The sequence below is a fragment of the Triticum dicoccoides genome, chromosome 3B (genome assembly GCF_002162155.2).
Source record: "Triticum dicoccoides isolate Atlit2015 ecotype Zavitan chromosome 3B, WEW_v2.0, whole genome shotgun sequence".
NCBI classification, from domain to species: domain Eukaryota; kingdom Viridiplantae; phylum Streptophyta; class Magnoliopsida; order Poales; family Poaceae; genus Triticum; species Triticum dicoccoides.
In genome coordinates this window covers 799,739,719-799,747,549 of record NC_041385.1, presented here as the reverse complement: position 1 = coordinate 799,747,549, position 7,831 = coordinate 799,739,719, and the positions used below count along the sequence as shown (strand labels likewise).

At 41.8% G+C, this 7,831-nt stretch overlaps 1 long non-coding RNA gene and 1 pseudogene across 1 annotated transcript; both read right to left on the bottom strand.

Annotated features, from left to right (window-relative positions):
- Positions 1 to 3,072: 3,072 nt before the first annotated feature.
- On the bottom strand, positions 3,073 to 4,340 carry LOC119278564. Its single transcript, XR_005137869.1, has 2 exons — positions 4,266 to 4,340; positions 3,073 to 3,517 (listed from the first exon to the last, which is right to left on the bottom strand). It is a non-coding gene; the product is annotated as an uncharacterized LOC119278564 (long non-coding RNA).
- A 403-nt stretch (positions 4,341 to 4,743) lies between these two features.
- LOC119280081 overlaps positions 4,744 to 7,831 on the bottom strand; it is an 8,040-nt pseudogene continuing 4,952 nt past the window's right edge.

Below are 7,831 nucleotides of genomic sequence, written 5' to 3'. Positions count from 1 at the left end.
TAGTGTTTTTACAGAAAATGTTAAAATAGGTCTAGCGGTGTCACGTACACATATTCTGTACTTATGTAATTGGATGTGCTGATCATTATATATAGAGAGGCGTGGAGAGGCATTAATTACCCCCACAGAAAACCCTAAACCCTATTCTCTAACTTGGTATCACAGCCAACACATACAATTATATAAGTACTGAATATGTGTACGTGACACGTTCAGTCCGGTTGTCAAGACGGCTATTTTTCGATTGGTTCTTGCTCTTGTTGTCTCTCGTGGCTGGAGTCTTCGGCAGATTGATGTCAGTAATGCCTTCCTTCATAATTTCTTATCTAAGGATATTTATATGCAGCAGCCGCCTGGTTTTGAGGACGCCCGGTATCCCTCGCATGTGTGTAAGCTGCACCGGTCTCTCTATGGACTCAAATAGTTCCCTCGTGCGTGGTATGCTCGGCTCAGTGCACGTCCTATTCAGCTTGGTTTTGTCTCCTTCAAAGCAGACACATCTCTGTTTTACTTCTGCTATCGTGATGTTCAGATGTATATGCTCGTCTATGTGGATGATATTGTTATCGCCGGATCTTCTCCACGAGCTGTTGATGGTCTTGTTCACTCCCTTGTGGCCAGTTTCCCTATCAAGGACCTTGGGCCGTTGGAGTACTTCCTTGGTTTGGAAGCGTCGTACAATTCAAGGGGGATGACATTGACTCAAGGGAAGTATGCCTTGGATCTCTTGCATGGTGTGAGTATGGAGAATTGTAAGCCCACTTCCACACCGTTGTCTACCTCAGATCAGCTTTCTCGATTGTCTGAACAACCTCTCAGTATCGATGATTCTTTCCGATATCGCAGTGTCGTTGGTGGACTGCAGTATTTGACACTCACTCATCTGGATATTTCATTTGCAGTGAACAAGGTATGCCAGTACCTCTCGCGGCCCACTGATGTTCATTGGGAAGCTGTTAAGCGCATTATGCGTTATGTGAAAGGGACATTGCACATAGGACTGAAGTTTCGGAAGGCTGCCTCCACGAGCATTAGTATTTTTACTGATGCAGATTGGGCGGGATGCCCTGATGATTGCCAATCCACCGGAGGCTTTGCTATCTTTGTTGGACCGAATCTCATTTCCTGGAATTCTAAGAAACAGCCGACGGTGTCGAGATCCAGTACAAAGGGCGAGTACAAAGCTTTGGAAAACAGAGCTGCCGAAGCCATCTGGGTAGAGTCACTACTCAAAGAGCTTTGTGTTTCACAGTAGCGTGTTCCCGTTCTCTGGTGTGATAATTTAGGAGCCACATATCTGACTGCCAACCCAGTTTTCCATGCACGTACCAAGAACATTGAGATCGATTTCCATTTTGTGTGTGAGCGTGTTGCTTCCGGAGCTCTTGAGGTCAGGTTCATTTCCTCTAATGATCAGCTGGCTGATGTGTTCACCAAACCAGTCACTCGACAGATGCTAGACCGTTTTAGTACCAATCTAAACCTTGTACAGAGTAGAAGTTCAGATTGAGGGGGAGTGTTAAAATAGTTCAGATTGAGGGGGAGTGTTAAAATAGGTCTAGTGTGTCACGTACACATATTCTGTACTTATGTAATTGTATGTGCTGATCATTATATATAGAGAGACGTGGAGAGGCATTGCCACACGGAAAACCCTAAACCCTATTCTCTAACTAAAAAGTCTTTTTGTTTTTTCTTTATTGAACCCACAGTCCCTATTTTAGTCGATCTAGAACGTTTGGCTTAAGAAAAAAACTGGCCATCGCGTGGAGCGCCGCTACTCCAACCGCAGCCAGCTCCTTCTCCTCTATCTCGTGCTAAAATTTTGGACTCCTTTCATAATTAATAGTCCCACACTGCCCCGTTACATCAAATCCTAGCAACTTATATACGTTCTAGAGTTGCAAGAATGAAACAAGCCAAGGCACAGAAAAAAATCGAGAGGAACAGTGCCCGTCTTCAGCGGCAAAGGGACCTGGATCGGCTGGGGGTGAGAGAGAGAAAGAAAGAAAGAATGCGAGAGGGGAAGGGAGAGGGAAACAGCAGCAGGGCTCACCGGAACACATGGGGGCGGCGAGGAGGAGCTGCCCACTCAGGCGGGGCAGCTGGTCGAAGCACATCACGGTGGCCTTGTCGGATCGACGCACAAGCTACAGTAGAGGAGCGAGAGGCGCTCGGGAAGCGGGCGGTCGGAGTAGATGACAGGCACAGAGGGGAGCCAAGGAGGCGCTGGTTCTGGCGGCGGCGGTGGTGGCGTGCACTATGCGAGGGGGAGAGAGAGCGGGGTTTATTTTCCAGAAGGGCTAAAGTCTCATTCATTTGGGCTTTCCGCTGGAAGCATTCAATGATTTACCTCAAAAAACTCAATGCAAAATACGAGGATATGCACGGTACAATGTGTTTGTCTATTTAACTAAAAGTGATTGTCAACTGCGTGATAGCATGTTAAATTATTGATCTAAATTTCGTGGTATATGCTTCATCAATTTTCTAAAATATGTACCTCGAGGATGTACAACATAAGTGCTTCTTATCATCGGCGAATCAGATATAATGAAGTCCCAAGAAGTACTCTCCCCCCATCAATTTTCTAAAATATGTACGTCGAGGATGTACTACAACATAAGTGCTTCTTACCATCCGCAATTCAGATATAACTAGATCGGTATCGCGCCTTGGCGCGAGGGTACCGGTAACAACGCTTTGTTTGCTAAGTCAGTAGTAATTGGCGCGTGGGTACCGGTAGCAACACTTTTGTTCCTAAGTCAGTAATAATCTTGATTTAGCATATACGATAATAATACAGTGAAGAAGAAACATTCGATTGTGATAGGAACATGACATAGTGATGCTCAATATCAGCATAAAACTATAACAACTTCATAAGTGATAGGAATAGGACATAGTGCCACTCGACAGGAAGTTCATAAGACCACTCGACAGGAAGTTCGAAAACAAAAGCACAGCCACTCGACAGGAAGTTCAAAAACAAAAGCGCAGCCACTCGACAGGAAGTGCGGCTTACCGCAACTAACCTGACCCGTCATATCCAGCCGCCCAAACGGTAATACATGACTATAACAGCCACAATGAGTCTGCCATTGCATGTATATACATATACCACAATGAGCCTTACATTGCAATATATACACTTTCACATTGGCTGATAACACGTTTTAGGGTGGACAGGTAAGGCAAAACTCAATACAACTTATCAACCACTATCATTATCACTTAACGTCTCAAAAGTGGTATGCTGTCCAATAAAAAATGGGTAACTCATGTTACAAAAAGACAACAATTCTTTAATAGGGTAGAGAGCAAGCTTTGCTAAAGTTACTTCATATGGGTCAATCGCGAGGATCTCTATGCTCATTGCAAATAAAATAGCATGTGACAATGATATTGTGGAGTTGTTTCATGGGGAGCAAGTTCTTGATGTTTCTTCCCGTAGTTTGTCAAGTATTTCAGGATGTTGCAGTTCCAATTCCTTATTTCAAACTGCAAAACAGAACCACTATGAAAAAAGGACCAGCGAATTGGTTCAAGAATATCGAACAAAAATACGCACTTTCACTTTAACTTATCTTTGATATCTACTAAGGCTATTTTTTGGTTTACCTATTATTTCTTTTGCAAGTCAGTCATATAAGAACAAAGATATATCACAGATGACATATACGGCAAAATATTATAGAAATGTAGAAATAATAACTGACTAAAAGAGAAAGCTACTTAAAAACACTTAATTAGATTGAGCACATACATAACTGGAAGGGAAATGATTTTTCCTTAGACAATGAAATTTCATTATAAGATGAAACAACAGAAGATAACTATCTGGCTAACAATAATTGGTTCGCTCATATATGTAGCTATTTCGATACCCCTTAAAAAGAAAAACAGCAATAGAAGGTTTCTGACAGGGATCTCCATAACCTGGAACATGCAAAATCGTCAGAAGTTAACTTTGCAAATAGTTTTCTGTGTAAAAGTTAATTTTGCAATGCAGTGAACATTATGGGCTAGTAAATACAAGCAACTCTAAAGTGAAACAAATAGATAGATCATCAAATTTGCATAATTTGTTACCAACTACAATCTAAATATCCTTGCACAAGGATCATCTTAGTAGATTGCTAAACTAACAGAAGTTGTAGTACACCAGTACACTTAAATATATTTTAGAGCAGATTAATCTTAGATAGGCAACCAGAGAACGGCCGCTTGACTCCACAGCCGTAGATAGGCACATAAGGAGCTACCTGCATAATGGTCTGTAACTTGTTGCCCACATCACAGAGCTCACTCGGTCACTCCTACCAAGAGCCAATGCCATGAGGCATCTGAAATAATGCGTACATACCAAACCTTCAAATTCTGGAGAGATTAAGCGAACTGAACTGAAATGGTTCAGAGATTGTAAACCTTTGTTTGGAAAATAAAAAATGAAGCTATTTAAGAATTCAGTCATGCTATAAGCAGAAGTCTAGAAACGACAAGTTACAGGAGGCGTATTCAGATAATGAACCAAGTTCTACCAATCACGTGATTGCAGATGAAGTGAACAGGCACGTCCGTTCTTAATTATATTTATTGGCATGAGCTAATATAGTGCCATACAAGACAAAATAAGCTGGTAGGTTTACATAAAAAAAATTGAACAACAGAGAGTGGAGGATAATTATTGTGCAGCATATATAATAAGGTATTGAGTACCGATCCTTCTTTGCTTTTTGCCTCATAGAACTGGTGGAAGTGCATGCAGGCGAGCCTCACTTTCTGAGCACTAACACTGAAATATGCAGAAAAAGCACCGACCAGGAAATTAGAAATTTCTAAAATTATTCAACTTTGTGCATGATGATACTTGATACACATAAGCAATGCCAAAAAACATGCTAAGAGCCTCGGAAGCAAGACAACAAATAAATTCACAAAATGATAAAGTTTTCCTTCCCAGGCCATAAACCATTGGCAGGAAAACTGATAATTTCATTAATAAACTTGACTCTCCTACATGGATATAGGGCAGGGCAAACGACCTGAACCGCATGCCCATGGCGTAGACAACGACACATCCGAATAGAAACATCAATGCCATAGACAGCAGAAAAACGGACATTAGGGTTTCGTAGAATAGCAGATCATTAATAGCAGAAATTTTGCAAATCAATATTTTTTCCCTTGCCAAGCTACAGTAATGCTATTGGCTGAATAGCAGATTCGATAGTACCAGAAATGTTTGCAAAACGACAGGAACGACATGCCCACTGCACCAACACACCTGAATAGAAACAACCTCGATGCCATACAGACCAAAAAAAACACCATTGGTGTTACGTAGAATAGCAGATCACTAACACCAGAACTGTTTGCAAACCGACAAAAGTTTTCCTTGCCGCTGCCGGCCCATAAAGTTGCCATTGGCAGGAGTAGACAGCTCATTGCACGAAATACAGCTAAACTCAGCTCTCCTGCTTATGGCTATACAACAGCAGCAAACAACAGAAATCGCATGCCCATAACGTACACACACTGCACCAACATATCCGAATAGAACAACATAGATGTATTAGGCTGCACAATGTTTGGAAAAATTATACCTCAAAGAGCAATTGCTTAAACTATTGAGTACAAAATTAAAGCATGGATGTGTTAGGCGGCACAATGTTCAGATAAATCTTCCTTATTAACGTACAATCTGGAATGATATTACAGGAAGAAAGGTGTAGTTGTAAGAAAATGACATTCATGCCAACCACAAAAAAGGAAATAATCCTCAATGCAAGGCTAATATCATTTATCTATTGACAATCACCATATCCAATAAAAATATTAAATTGCATATGATCTATAATCTGAACATGTATACTTTCCAGTCAAATGGCATGATCTTTTTAACAGAACTAAAACCTCCAAAGTTATGTCAATGATTAAATATGGCATTAGTGTAATATATGGTAATGGCATGGTTTCTGAAGCACATTCCTCGCAGGCCTCATGGCAACAAACACACAAAAAATATTGTACTACGTTTTCAAGATTGTTTAGGATATTTCACTGGTAGCAAAGAATTTTGTTAAATGAAATAAAAGGATATGGCATACCAAAGGAGATAGATATCAAGATTTCCAGGAAGAAAAGAACGACTCTCAGTTCATATATTTCAGGTATTAGCCACAAACGTGTATCTCATATACATGTAAACAAAACAATATGTACAAAGAAATTTCTCTTTGGGCTAGGTAAAATAATCGCTTTAGTTCTGAAGTAAAAAGAAAATCTTCAGTTTACGATGCATCTCATATGAAAACAGCAGGCCCCTGATACTCCATCACACAAATAGAGTGAACAAATAAAGGAACAAGCATTCATGCGTAGTCAGAACAGTTTATCACAAAGTACAGCCAAAGGGTGTGGCTTCCCTTATGAATGAACCAAACGGCACCAACAGTACCCAACAGCCTCCAACAGCACAAAGGGCATCAACGTCTCACCTCCAAACTGAAACAAACAATCAAGCAGAAAGTAAGTTATGTTATACTGAAACAAACAGTATACGGCTGTAGCTTAACTCAGCAGCACATATCAGAAAATATTGAAATAGTAAGTTATGTTATGCTAAGTTCAAAAGCATGCATTGATGCTTACCTAATGTCTCGGGCGGATCCACCGACAGACCGTTCTTTCCTTCAGGTACTCCCATTTTCTCAACCAAGACCTACAAGAAACCAACCAACAAATTAATCATGATGGAAGCCTAAGAATGGAATGTCTTCCAACATCAGTACTGTCTGAATTTGGACTGACACAACCAAAACTCTAGTGATAACTGTATCCTAAATTGTTCAGTTGTGGACCAAGTAAGCACCACCATATTCTCGAAGTAACACTGTGAAATTCAAGAAAACTGAGAATAGCATGAACTGTATCAATCCTCACCTTTAAAGCAGCCTCGGTCGGCATTCCGGTGGAAACATACTGGTTTGAATAATGTGAGACACTGGCATCATTGCACACAGCGGCAACCTTCACAATCATCTCAAGATTTGCATACATCCTCCCTGCAGGCCAGTAGTAAATTTTGCAATCACGGGGATCATGCGACGTTTCGTCCACCTTGAAGCTCCTAACTTTCCCTGGGGCATCACCGATCGCAGCGAGCTTTGAGTCTGACATCTGGTTGGTGGTCAGTGTCCCAGTCTTGTCAGAGCAGATCACGGTGGTGCAGCCCGGAGTCTCCACACTGGGAAGCTTTCTCACGAGCGCATTCTTGGCGGCCATCTTCCTGGTTCCGAGGGCGAGGCAGGTGGTGATCACGGCAGGCAATCCTTCGGGTATGGCGGCGACGGCAAGCGCCACGGCGATCTCAAAGTAGTATGTGCACTTCTCAAACGAAAAGCGTATGTTCATGGGCACCCATCCGTCGAGCTCTAAGGATGCATATGAGGCCGATGATCTTGGTGAGTGCCTCGCCGAACTCGTTGAGCTTCTTCTTGAGCGGCGTGTTGTCGTCCTCCTGCGACAGCCAACCGAACCACTATCTGCGGAAAGGCAAGGCCAAACCACACCAATATCTGTACCTGGAAAGCAAATTAGGCAGCACACAAACAAAATAGTGTCAATCGAGTGAAGAAAAAGGAAGAAAAAACAAAATATGGAAGAAGAAAAAGAAAAACATACTGGAAAGCTAAATCCCCTACTTAATCAGGTAAACTGATCGGCCACTCTGTTCATGAGCCCATCCTGACAATTTATCAAACACCTATCATGCAATACATTCATGCTGTGCATCTCCCAGATGCAGAGGCCGGGGGTCATCCTCCTT